This window comes from Castor canadensis, chromosome 1 (genome assembly GCF_047511655.1).
Source record: "Castor canadensis chromosome 1, mCasCan1.hap1v2, whole genome shotgun sequence".
NCBI classification, from domain to species: domain Eukaryota; kingdom Metazoa; phylum Chordata; class Mammalia; order Rodentia; family Castoridae; genus Castor; species Castor canadensis.
This window is the reverse complement of record NC_133386.1, coordinates 86,285,488-86,299,995: the sequence shown is the minus strand read 5'-3', so window position 1 is coordinate 86,299,995 and position 14,508 is coordinate 86,285,488. Positions and strand designations below refer to the sequence as shown.

Below are 14,508 nucleotides of genomic sequence, written 5' to 3'. Positions count from 1 at the left end.
GTGCTCTACTTCCTTTTACAAAAAGAACACAAAATTACAGTTCCCTTGAGATCTTCACTATTCAAAAACCTATCACCTGACTGTTGAGAAAATGGAGATACAGAGACCCTTATATGTGATTGTTTATTACACTGACTTTTTTCCATCCTCACTATTCCTTGGCCATCCAGTAGTAATGAGGCAGGCTAAATTAGGGAAAGATCGGGACCCATAGAAAAATATTACATCTTAGATTAACCATGCTTTGGCTCAGGAACCACCCTCACCTGGCCAGGAACCACCCATGCCCCTCCCCATTTACTGGCTATTGAATGAAAACAATCTTGTCCTGCCCTTTCCATAGGTTATCATAGGTTTTAAAAGCACCTGAGGAGCAGAAACACACTCTCTTGGCTAGTGGACTCCACCTACGCCCACCATGCCCGCTTTGTATTTCCTTTCCTGACTTTTAATAAGCCCCATTTACACTGACACGTTCTGCTTGGATTCTTCCGTGCTGAAACGCAAGAACCAACGTCTTCTGAAAACATCATTTTGCCATCAACAGTAAGATAAATAATATAACAATCAGTTGAAGTTTCATTGCCCTATAAAAACTATGCTTCAATAATTCTGATCCTTATCCAAATGATGTAATTTTAAGAAATATTTGATAACAAAATTTAAACTCAGTAAAATAAACGAGTGTCTCTTTAGAGCTAAATGTGACTGCATGTAATTCATTTATTTATTCAACTGCTAATTTCAATCACCAGGCAGTGCTAAGAGCAAACGAGAGAGAAGATGAGAAGAGTTTACAATTTATGATCTACTAGAGAAAAAAACAATAACAAGATTAACTTTCAAAGTGTTGGTATCATTTCAACCAATGACAAAGACAATACAGAAGTAAGCTAGCAGTGAAATAGAAAGTGATTTCTTGGGAGACAGAATTGTGGATGACTTGGACTGAGTGGGCAGAAAAAGCCTTTCAGAGAGAGGCATCCAAGCCAAGATTTGAATGGCAAGATGGAGGCAGGGATAGCATTTCAGCAGAGGCAACTAGGCAGGGCTTGACCTGTGAGATAGTACAAATGTTTTTCTCTCCAGGTACCTGGTTTCTAAATGACCACACTGAGGCAAGTTCTACCTCCAGGACTGCCTCTGGGCAAAACTCAATGTCACTGCAGTTTGTTCTGGGAGTCTGAAGTCCTTCACTGCATCCTTTTGTTGCTTCTCTTCCATTTATGAATACCTAAGCTTGCAATCCCAAATCATCTATGATCTTCCTCCTTCCATCACCCACCTAGCCCTGAAGGCAAAGCAACACTACCATGAATTCTTGTCACTATTCCCTAAAACCCCTGGGGGATGGTAAACATATGCTTATGGAAGCCCTGCATGTACCTGATCTGTGCTGTATTAAACAAGAAAAATATGGGAAATGTAAATTATAGGTGAGGCCTTCCAGAAATATAGTCTGATTTGGAGGACTGAATGCACAAGTAATCATCAAAAGGTCCTCAAGAAGATATGCATCAACCATGTGGTAGAGAACAGCCACATGGTTAATACACATCCTTTCATCATGAATTCTTTTGAAATCCCTAAAAAGAATATATCATGAGGCTGTCAGTTAAGACGCTTCCTTCATGTGACTGTATGAATGAGAAAAGTCAGAGTAAATGACTACATGCAGAAGAAAGGAAGAGCATTGAGAATCACAAAAGGATGACAGGACAGCTGAAAAACATGGAAAAATAGACATTCTATGCAGAGAAAAATAAGAAACAGCCTGAAGCTTTATCCTCTGCTCCCTAAAGGGTAGGGGAGGTGAAAGTCACTACCACAAGGTAATCAGGCAGCCATGGTGACAAGAGACTGGCAGTCCTAGTCACTGGATAAGCCTATATTTCTCACAAACCTTAAATCCAGTAAGGGAATTTGGTGTGCCAGTGACTCCACCTGCACAGCAGGCCAGCTTTGGAGAAGAAATCCATTATGCTGCCCCCAATATTGGAGTGCTATGTGGAATCTTGAGAGGGGGCCTATTGTTTGAGCCTGGGTTATTTTGTGGACCTAAAAATAAGGTACAATTGCAAGTCAGGGAGCCTGGGGACACTGTCACAGTGTCTATATGAAAGGAGGCTACAAGAAACAGTCATGGAGAGAGAGGAGGGTCAGATGCAGACTCACTGAAAAGTTTAAGTAGCAGGATCTAGGGCTATAAAAGTCATGCTGGTCAATAGACCTGCCCTCTGTTGTGAGGAGTGAGCCCCATCACCTGAGGATTACTGTGAAGACTGAGGGCTCTGAGCCTGTGGCCAACAGATGACTCAAGTTCTGGAGATGCCTCCCCTGCCACATATGGTTTGTTGCCAGGTGGGACTAAACAGCTCTGAACCCAAACTGGTAGATTGCTCAATTTCCCCAGCCTCCTCTTGCCCTCAGGATGGGTTACTGCTGGGCAGTGTCTGAAAGCATTGATACCTACAGGCAGAGTGCCAAGTTCCCTCAGTTCTCCCCCTCCAGTTGTATCTATCTTGTTTGCTCCCCTTACTCTTCAACACACTCAGGGGACACACTAAGCTTGGATGTTTGATGCCCCTGGGTACACAAAATGGGAGGCCCCATAGAGAGTAGAAATCTGCCCAACCCACAGACCATACGGCTCATTAGGACCAGCAAGGCTTCAGGTATGTAAAGGGAAGCTTGTAAAGTGAATGCAGCCCTGTAGCTGACAACTGATCCTGGGCAGCCCAGACCTCACCTCTCAAACAGCTCCAGCCTCAATACTAGACACTATAATAAATATGACTCATTACACACCCACCCCCAACTGGCAGATTCCAAAAGTAGAGGATCCCAAAAGAAGCTTCTCTGATTCTTTGTCCTTTTCAAATAAATAGATGAATTAATTAAAGAAGTCAAGACTTGGATGAGAAATTCAACAACCTGAATAAAAATTCAGTATATATTTAAAACCTCTTAGGCTGGTAAAGAAATGCAAGTCAATATATATCAGAGAAACTTGTGTACCCATGTTTATAGCAGTACAAAATCAAAATAAAGTATCCAGATTAATACAGCCATTTATACACATATGATGATATTTCCTTTTTTCTGGGATGGCTTTTTTTAGTTTTTTTTCATTAGCATATATTTATTGTACAAAATAATAGGTTGCATTGGAAATTTTAATACATGTATATAAGGTATTTTGATCATATCCACCTTCACCATTACTACCTCTTGTCTTCCCTCTTTCCTCCTTCTTATCTCTTTCTTCTTCCCAAATAGTCCCCCTTCTACTTTCAAGTCTTTTATACCCTATAGTTATATATATGAGAGGAAACAAGTGACACTTGAGTGTCTGAGTCTGGCTTGTTTCATTTAACATGATGATCTCCAGTGCCATCCATTTTCATGCCAATAACCTGATTTAATTTTTCTTTATAGCTGAGTAAAACTCCATTTTGTGTACATAGCACATTTTATTCATCCATTCATCTGTTGATGGAAACCTAGGCTGATTCCATAACTTGGCTATCATGTATAGGATAAGTGATGAGACTGTGTGGCAATAATAATCTTCAAGATCACCTGTTCTTTGTGCCTCATGAAAGCCCAGAGTCAAGGAGAAGCCCTTTTCTATTAGGAGGCTTCTCCTCTCAACTCCAACTTCCACACTGGCACTTAAGTCAAGATAGCTACTTGTAGCATTTCTAAGCTATTTGTGGTATTTCTACTGAATAAACATATGGAAAAATGCAGTAAGTAATACATGTGATCGTAAACTGCTTGCACAGAGGGTACTAAGTGGAACTATCAAAAGTGATTTGTTGGGGAGGAAGCTGAGGAAGTTGGAAGTTGAGAAGCTTAGTATAGTCTATTATGGATGGAAGAAGTTAAGGACTGTGGATTCTAACAGTCCAAATGTCAACCACACACTCCAAGCAAAGCATTTAAACTTGTTTACAAGTGCCTGGTAAGGAACTGAACTTTGAAAGAGCCTTTGATGAAACTTGGCTTGATTTTCTCAGGTCTGAGGGTGGCATCTGGGGCTTGTTTACACAGATTGGGATAAGAAGCTATTTACATTTCAGATACATATTTGCTTTGGAAAGAATCAACTTCAGATGGTTTGGAGGTTTTGGACCTGGCCAAAACTGAGTCCTCAATTGGGAGCAACACCATCCTTCAGTTTTGATTGTCACAATGCAGTGATATTTCCATAGACATCTAGTGTCTGAGGAAACCCTAGAAGCCAAATATCATGCAAGGGACTGACAGCCAAACGTAACCAAGAATTAACACACCCAAAATGCCAATGGGCTTAGTTAAGTAAGCCAGTTACAAAAAGACAAATGCTTGTAGTTCCATTTATATGAGGAACATAATCTGGTCAAATTTGTAGAGACAGAAAGTAGAACAGAGGTTGCCAGTGAATGGAAATGGCATTTCATCTTTTTTAGGAGTTGAGACTGAATTAAAGCTTGACCTTGAAGATACTGTGAGCACTTGCTGACTTTAACAGAATAGTGAAGAGTTAAGCAAGCCTGAATCACTAGTTGGCACCATAAAGGATGCACAGGCTGAGAGAGAGCCCCTAACCCACCTTGGTCCCACTGAGAGGCTTATGCTCCAAACCCTCTCAGAGGGAAGGGCTGGCCTCTTTCTTAACTCCTTTCCCCTTTGTACTTTGGAGACACTCTTACTAAGTACATTATTTTAATTTCTACCCATTTGTTTAAATTTCTCTTATTTTAAATTGTCTAGGCCCTTCAGAAAAGAGAGTCACAAACACCTGAACAGGTTGTCTGGTGATTTGGGAAGACAAAGGCACAGGCCACCCATGAAGGGTCTCCACTGATGCCTGTGGAGTAGTAATGGGGGACAGCAGCTGATCAAGAGGACTGTGTCCTATAGGTCCAGTGAGGGGTCATCAGTAGCGAGGCCCACCTACACTACAAATTTTCTGTTAGCTGAAACCACATTATCTTTATTTTTTAATCTTCTTCAGCATTAGGCCCAGAGCCTTATCCATAAGCAATGCTCAATTTTTCCTTAGGCTCATTTTGGTGGTAACTCTCAAGTGACACAAAAACAGACTTGTTTTCCTCCAGATGTTTCCTTTCTAACTAGGAGTCCATTAAAACATTTTATTACTAAAATATTTCAGTGATGGGATACAAATGGCCCTAGGGACAGAAGTGGCAAAATTTCTTGAGACAAAGCATCTTATCCCCATTTCTTCTGGGGAAAATTGCATGGGGCCCAGTTTTGGTCAGTTTCATTAGGAGATCATTAGGAATTTATGTCAGTCTGGATTCCAGTCAAGCCCTAGCAGCAAAGTGCTGGTGATGGGTGAAACGCTTTTACTTAGCTCTCCTGGAATGAAATAAAACATCTGTGTTTGTAGAAAACAGGGGCACACTGTTACCACGGTGGCCAATAGTCATCAGATAGAAAGTAATTTCTCTCTTTTTAAAGGAGGCAGAGATATGAGGCTGTAAGGGGAATGCTCTTTAAATTGAGGCCCAGAAACTTGGAGAAATTGGAAAGATTCTTATTATTCTCAGCTCCCTAGAGCCCTGGAGACTTTTTAACAATGACATGTCTAGTGACTCAGGTGCCATTTAGATCCTAGAAATAAGTGAGGTCTCCTTATACAATATTTTCCTTTATTTAAAATGTTATCAGGAACATTGTCTTAACCCCAGAAATCTAGGGCTATCATTAGGATAGATCTATTTCGGTCCAAGAGGGCATCTTTTAACTACCTGAGAGGAAAAAGCAGACACACATTCCAATGCTGTACATCAGAAAAAACTTGAGGCATGCCAAGACTCTTTCATGACATCTGCTACAACTGCTCCACTGTCAGCTAATAAAAGCCTCCTTTGAACTCCCTAACCAATGCACCCTTCCACTCAAGAGCTATAAGGACAGAGAGAAGGGAATGGGAAAGATGGGGTTTGCTGTCAGCAGTGCTTGCAAGATTTTGCATCCCACTGATCCTGTCATGTATCCCTTCCAATTTTTGGATATGTCAAAAAAAATTCCATTTGTCCTCACCACCTCCCTAACCTGGATTATTGGAGTAGCCTCCAAAACCCCACATCCACTCCAAAGTCAATCTTCTTATATACTGCAGAGCAACTTGCACACCACATCTGCCTTTATGAAAAACAAGGAAGTTTATGCAGCTCTGACACTTCCAACACAATAATGAATGAATGACAACAATGAAAAGAGTTCCTGTATGTGGTGAGCCAAATCTAGCACCACCCTTCTTATTTTAATTGCTTGCCCACAAGATATTAAGTTGGAGCACTAAATGGAACTCACCTCAGTGCAGCTAAACATAGACATAATTTGTCCTGGATAGCCCCAAGTGGACCTGGGTCCACTGGTGGGATGTACAGGCTCAGCAAAGGTGAGGGTCTTCAGCAAGCCTGACTTTAGGGTCAGGGGAGAGAGAGAACAGTATGGGTAGAGCAGACAAGGACATGGGGCTTCAGACTTGTGAGACACATATGGGGAGGGCCAAGTCAAATGGCAGGTGAGCCCTTCTCGGGTAGTCTTAGAGCAGAGGCAAGACTTCATCTTGAGCTTGCATTTCTGAGGGAAGCTACAGCTGGAGATGTGCCTTAGAAGTCCTGACAGAAGCTAGTGAGCAGCAAAGGCAGGTGGGGGTAAGGATTCAGTTATAGGCATAATAGTTATTTTTAGGCTGTTGTGTTTCTCAGCCAGGTCTATAAGGCAGATGAGTTCCACCAATGCTACTGAGCACTCTCAGGACTTTACAGTTATCACTTTAGTGTCAGAACTAGGTAAACCAGCACTAGGCTTGAATTTCATTTTGCATTTCTAAGGAGGGAACTCTTTCCACTACCAACTTCACAGCTTATCAAAATATCTAGAGTCATTCACTAGCAAAGACTATCAAGTAGTCTCTCATTTTAATCACGCATAAGAAAGAAGCATTTCCCAGGAGGCTTAACAAATTCCACAGGAAGAGTTAGTGGAATCAGCTTCTGGGCTACTGGGATACAGCATCAAAATGGCTGCACACAAGATAAGAGTGGTGGGGCTGCCACCACTGCAGAATTCTAAGCTTTGCAAGAAAGCAATGCCTTAAGTACTGTCTTTTGTTTTTTTTCAGTGTTACTGGGGTTTGAACTGAGGACCTGAAACTTGCTAGGCAGCCCTTTTCCACTTTTAGTTATTTTTCAGGTAGGGTCTTGAGTTTTTGATGGAAGCTGACCTCAGACCAAGATCTGAGATCCTCCTACCTATGCCACCACCCCCCTGCCCCAGGCATAGCTAAAATCACAGGAGGAAGTCACCACAGCTATCTTATTTATTAACTTTCTTCAGTTATCTTAAGTTAATTCACTGTGGTTTCTGGATAACCAGCATTGATCGACATCCCAATGAAACTAAAACTGTGTTTGTCACTGAGGTTGGTTGGTTGGTTGTCATTGCTTCATTTCATGTCATCTCTACTCCTTACCTTAGATAACGTATTTCTTTGACAACACTACATCCTAGGTTCTATAAATATAATTTTACCTAGGCTATTCCCTGAACTTGGTGGATGGAGGTGCTATGAGGTTCTACTGACTCTTTATACAGTCTTTTTAAAAAGTTTTTGTCAGAGAATTGGCATCAGAATTTCTGAGACCCTGAACCAATTCATATTGATGATGCATGAGGTCTAAGCACAGGAGCCAAGAACTTTTAACAAGAGTAAACAGAATGAGAAATTGGAGAGGACTGTCATTTTATGCTTTTAACTCACAAAGCCTTTGGATCTTAATTTCTTTTGATGTGGGCCTTCAATTTGACTCAGGGAATTTTATGAGTAAAGGAGTTTAAATTCAGATTTTGGTCAATCTCTATGGTGTTGTGGAAAACTAAACTAAGAGCCTGCATTATATACAAAGGATTTATGCTGGATTTTATTATTAGATTTATTTATTAGTTGCACATAATCTCACTGAAGCCTCAAAAGGTGATCTTTGATCACAACGCTGAACATAAAGTAGGATAGATGAGAATTAGAAGAGGGAATAATTTTTCGCCCTAGGGCACAAAGTGGTCTTTAATTTATTTAGTTAGTATGCATCTTAACCATTTCTGCATCTTCTAGGTCAAAATCTCTGTTTCCAGGGCTGGGGGAATAGTTCAAGTAGTAGAGTGCTTGCCTAGAAAGCTTCAGGACCTGAGTTCAAACCTCAGTACCCCTCCCCGCAAAAATCCATTTTACCTGCAAGTGGTCCCAGAACTAGGCCTAAAGGAGCAATGATTGTTATTGGATAGTGAGTATTTGATGGTGGAATCAAGACTGTCCTGAGGACAGCCAATCATATCATCCAAAGGGGTATCTCTGCCCCAGTTGACCTTGAATTTAATGAGTAATCCCTGCAGGTATGAGAGCATAAAGCAAGGACTAGTAGGGAGTAGACTTCCTCCACAGTCCTGTTGTTTCCTTCCAGGTGTTGGAAGCTTAACTAAAGTGGCACCTTTGACCCCTTGTTGCTATTTTCCTCTCTCAAAGCAAGCGATTATGTAGTGATTAGCAAATATGGGGAGCATACCCAACTCAGTCCATTCCTCCTCTTTGAAGCAAACTATCATCATCTATTGTGCTACTTCTCTAGGGATCAGTTAACAGATCTTTTGGCTCTCAAGTAAGACTAGAATTTCAGATTTAGCCTTTATCAGACATGAAGACAATACCTTGGTTTCTCATCTGCTACTCTTTTTTCTAATTTGTTTCTTCACCACTGGGGAGGGGAGGAGTTAGCACAATTTAGTAAGCACCTTAGTACTCCTGCTCATGGCTACCTTTCCCATCAAGGGTGGATATTATTGTTATATTCTCCTGGGAGAGGTCATTCCTGGGAGAAGTCATTTCTTGCTGACCTTAGCTGTATCTCTTTCCCACCTGCTTATTTTTTAAATAAATTTTATTGTACATATTTAAGGTGTATAATATATTGTTATGAGCTACATAATAGGCAGAAAAATGACTACTATAAATGAAGCAAGTTATTATATCCATCATTTAACATCATGTATTAGGTGATTCCACTTTACTCAAAAGTATTTCTCAGGCCAGGCATTGTGGTACATACCTATAATCCCAGCTACTTGCAAGGCAGAGATAGGAGGATCATGGTCCCAGTCAAGCCCAGGCAAAAGCATAGACCCTATCTGTAAAAAAACTGAAACAAAAAGAGCTCAGGTTGTGTCTCAAGTGGTATTGTACTGGCCTAGCAAGTGCAAGACCCTGAGTTCAAACCCCAGTACTACCACCCAAAAAAAAAAAAAAAAAGCATTTCTCTTTTTCCATTTCATCAAGGCTCAGTAACTCCATAAATTATGTCCTAAACTCTCCATTCTGCCATTCATATTAATGCAAAGCTATTTTACATGACTCTCCTATTTTCCCAGGACATCCAGTTCGTGGGCAATTCGATTCTTAACATTTATTTGTGATAGCAAATGCACCACATACATGGTGAAGGTAACCAATAAATTGGCTTTAATAAATGAAGATTTTCTCTGCATTTCTCTAACATCTGAAAAATACTGAAATCTTTTCTTCAGTTTTAACAGAATGATAAATTTTCAGAAATATGAATGTTTAGACTACAGAAGGCAAAACTTCTTAGGGATATATTGCTTTTTCAAATATATGTACATTACATGCGGGAAATCAGAGAAATTATTTCTATAAAGTGAACCTCACAAAATATTTGGCATTCATTACATATTTTTCTACTGAAAACATACCATATATCTGGCCTCATTCTAAGTACACAATATTCCAGAAGAAAATAAAAGTTTGGCTCTCATGGAGATTCCATCAAGATGAGTGAGAGCTCAATAGTGTGGCTTAAAGACCATTTCATCAAAATCCCCAGCAGTGATTTGTTAAACATCCAGATTCTCAGGTCTTGGGCCCTACTGGAATGGGCCCAGTAATCTCTTTAAACAAATGAGTTCCTGATGGTTCTTGGGCACACTAAGAATCACTGCTGAAAAAGACAGAGACAAGTGCTATGAGCAACATCTGAACAAGACACTAAGGAAGAACAGGGAAGAGCCAGGTGTGGTGGTTCATGTCTATAATCAAGGCCGTCCTAAGCTATATGAGATCCTGGCAAAAGAGAGAGAGAGAGAGAGAGAGAGAGAGAGAGAGAGAGAGAGAAGAGGAAGGGGGAAGACAGGGATGGAGGGAGGAAGGGAGGGAGGGAGGGAAGAAGGGAAGTGATGTTCAAGCAGAGGTTGATGACAGATAGAGTGAACCTAGTAGAAAGGCAGAGGTAGTCTCAATAAATATGGAATTTTTATTTTTAATTTGTATCTGCAACAGCTCTTACTCAAAATAAATTCACCCAGCAGAATGTTGTTGTGTTGGTAGCTAAATACACTGGTTTCTTTAATTCTCACAACAAGCAGAGCTAATATTTTAAAACCCATTTTATAGATCAAGAAACTGAAGTAAATCAATTGGTCATATCATGCATCTGAAAAATGTCTAAGCTAGGATCAGAGGAACTACAGTGTTCTACTGTGTCTTTAATTACAAACATGACTATTATTTCTTAAAGAAATTATATCAGCTCTAAAATACACTCTACCACCCAATTTTCCCCACTCAGTTAATGGTTAAAAAGAATTTATGCATACCACAGACCTGTGAAAACTTTTAAGCTTTGCGAACATGAGATCTAAGATAAACACTAATAGATTCATTCATGAGGCATTGTCCTTAGTTTCTAAGTATATATTTATATTTCAGGCATAAGTCATCGTCAAATTGAGAAACATCAGCTGGAAAAAAACATTAAAAATTATTGTTATGATTCAAGTAAGAATGCAAAGATAAAAAGGAAAGGCCACCGTGACTGAATATGACTGAATATTGTGACATGACATGATGTCATATGAATAGCGTTCAAATGCTAGTAAAGTTTTTAAAGGAAAATGTTTAACTACCCGTAGAATTAGTTCTGGATTTAGTTCTGGATTTAGAATCATCTGTTGGAATTAAGACACAGCCTTTATTTTCAAGACTTATTTCAATCAGATAAATGAATAGTGTAGAAGAGATATCCAGGACTATCTTTCAAAGATCATTGGTATTTGCTTTGAGTGTGAATATTTTTCATATTGATGTGTGTCAATACAGTGATCTATAAGATATAGACAGTAGGAGGAAGAAAGCAGAATAAAGTATATTTTTAACATGCTTTTAACTTAAACTTAAAACTTTAACTCAATTGACTCAATCAATGAAGAATTTATTAGCTCACAAAGTAAGAAGTCAAAATATGAAACAATTCCAGGACAGCCTGAACTAGCAGCTCATGGGTGACATTAAGGCTCAGGTTCTTTCCATTTTTGCTTAGCTGTCTACAGCAAATTCACTTCATCCTTAAGCTAATGACAGCCACAGTTTCTACACATCATGTCTTCATGACCATTGCAAGATACAGTGAACTTGCTTCTCAAGTGTCCCATTTTATCAATCGGTTAAAATTTTCCCAGAACCACTGTAGAAAACTTTCCCTCTCATCTCATTGGCCAGAACTGTTTCAGAATACTACACCTGCACCAATCACTGGTACAAGTAAAGGAGCCCTGTGATTGCCCTACTGGGGATTAGCTGCTCCGGTGGTCAGTAGAACTAGTCCCACCCATCACTCCCAACATGCCCTCTTAAAGTTCTCCTCAGCCATAATCTGCACATATTTTCAGTGGTCACCGTGGTAGGAGATTTTTTTTCACTTTTATAGTAACTTTAATTTATCTTGCATTTTACAGAAGTCTATGAACGATTTTTAAAAAGCACCTCCTTACCCCATCACATTTCTCTGACAGTTGTTAAAAGTAGGCAATGAGTATGTCAACAGCTTGAGCATCCTGCAAAGATTTCAGATCAACTGCTCACCAAAGAACCTGGCAGCTTTTCTATCTTGTTTTTAATACAATGATATATCCATTCTGATGGCAAACCTGTCCAGCCAAATCTCCACAGCACACTTTGCAAAATCAGTGGTGATTAGCAAATTAGTTAGCTTTGGCACTGAGCTGTGCTCACCTGCCTGTGACAGCCTGGAAGCCAGTTTTTATACTGGCAACAGAGCACAGAGAATGACAAGTTTCACACTGTAAGAAATAGAGTTGGGTGTCTTTCTGCAGGATTGTGTTCAGTGATCGGCACGTATGACAAGTGACGTATCCCTTGATGTATCTTCTCAAAACATTTTCTATCTTTTTCTGTTGAAATCTTCCTTTGATTACAAGTTGGTTATTACTATCTATAGAACCACTTGTACCCAGTTCTGCCAATAAAAATGCGAGGAGATGTTTGGGCTGATGATGTAATAGTTTACAGATATCTGTAAAGTTCACAAATGAAGGTTTCTTGGTTCCACTCAGACGACCTGTGGAGATTTCGTAAGAAACTTACTTTTCTCTCCAGCAACCACATCTGGATTCTTTTCCTCATGATGTTGAACACACGATTCAGTAGCTCTTCATAAGTGTAGTCTCTTTCTGAGCCTGCCCAAGCAGGCCCTCTCTGGTTACTGAATGAGATCCCATCATCTTTTTTGCTGTCTTCATCTTCTAAAGCTTCATCTTTCTCTAATATTTCATCTTCATCTGGGAATTTGACATTCTTCTTTTTCTTCTTTTTGTTACAAAGCATAACATCAAGGTCATCCTCCGGTTCAGCAGGCTCTTGAACATCTCTTTCAATCTTAAGATCCTTTACACCTTCTTCAGCTTCATCAATATCAAACATCTTTTGTTTTTTTCTTCTTCTTTTGATTAAAGAAGTTCAAGTCATCTAGATCATCAGAAGCATCTTTCTTCCTACTCTCCTCTTCATCAGCTTCCACATCTTTGTCCTCAGTTGGTTCTGACTCCACTTCTTTTGTTTCTGAGGTGTGGGTTTCTTCTTTCTGGGCATCCCCTTCCTCATCTAACATAAAAGGCTTCTCTTTTTCTTCTTGCTTATAGTCTTCTCATCCCTGGACACGGCTGTGACCTGAGTGGGCTCGGCAGGGACGGGAAGTCAGACAAGTCAGCTCCAAGCCCTGGCGGCAGCGCAGCTCCTGCTGATACCTCTCCCAGCACCACACAAGGATCTTGCATCCGGAGATGTTCTTGAAATTTATACAATGGAGATTAGGAATGTGAAGTGTTGTAAAAGGCATGAAATAGTGACCCAAAGCAAAGAATTTAATGCCTAAAATCTCTGTCTCTGTCTCTCTTTCTCCTTCACCACCATCCCCCACCCCACACACACAATGAGAATCACCAACGGCACCTGGAATTGGATATGTATGGCTGCACCTATCCTAAAGTACACAGTGAGTCATGGAATGAAATCAAGGTTCTGCTGTGCAGGTGGCACTGTCAGTACTCACTGTAGTGTGCAAAGTAGTGAGAGCAATAAAAGTGAGAATACTGAATGTGAATTCAAGGTCCTCTTTCTTCCTGAGCTTTTAGATTCACAAAGCTTATGCACAGTTGATACAGTATTATAACAATTGCAGTTCAAATGTGTTTTTAAGTCAATGTTCTAGGTAAAAGAAGGGATAGATGTAATTACCCTCAGACTTAGTCTCCATTATTTTGGAAGAACTATCAGTGCCCTGATTTATTCTTACTTGTGAAACTACAAATTGTGCTCCTCCCTAAATGGTTTCAAGGAAAAGTATGTTTTATTTATCCATGATTGTCATTAAATACAATAAACCACTAAGAGTTGACTGGAATTTGGAGTACCGCTGCACAATCCTGACTGATAATAATAGAAGCTGCAGAGAGGCAGTGGGATGGGAAGCTACATCTGACCAGTAGAGCTAGCAAGTCTTTTTCTGACAGATGGGGCACTGGGAGTGAGGGGCAAGGTGGACAGGTACTGAATTCTGGCAGTTCTTTGTTTTCCCCTTCTGCATCTGTTCTGCCCCCTTAATTGAGCCCTAAGCCATATTGATGAAAGACTCTAGTCTATGAAAATTAAATCATGTTATCTTTAATATTTGAAGGCCAATCATATGTAAGAGAGAACAGACATTTCCTTATGGCACCAATGGATTGGGCCAGAATAAGGGGATGGAAGTAATAAAGAGACTGCTCACTAGCAGCCAGAGTTTCCTAATGAAGGAATGATATGCTTTGGGGGAACAGTGAGGATGTATATTTAGCAATCTCTGTCACAGAGTTTGAGCATTGAACTACCTTTATGGTGGATGTGTCTTCTAGCCCAGTGATTGAGTGACCCCAATGAAAAACTTACTTTGATGAACCAATTTGTGCTCATAGCCCAAATTCTTGAACCCATATTTCATAGTGAATTTCACCAGATCTCTTCACTCAATATTCAAAAATAGTGTTAACTTGTATCACTTTAAATAACCAATATATTACAATAGAATTAAAAAGTTGATGGAGATAATTAGACTATCTGGCTCATATTTAACTTATGTTCAACAA

General features: G+C 39.9%; 1 protein-coding gene and 1 pseudogene across 3 annotated transcripts in view; both read right to left on the bottom strand.

Annotated features, from left to right (window-relative positions):
* Positions 1 to 14,508, bottom strand: part of LOC109702745 (CD109 antigen-like) — a 117,884-nt gene that overhangs the window by 55,714 nt on the left and 47,662 nt on the right. The gene's annotated exons all lie outside the window — the stretch shown is intronic.
* On the bottom strand, positions 12,070 to 14,363 carry LOC109702743 (eukaryotic translation initiation factor 2 subunit 2 pseudogene; annotated as a pseudogene).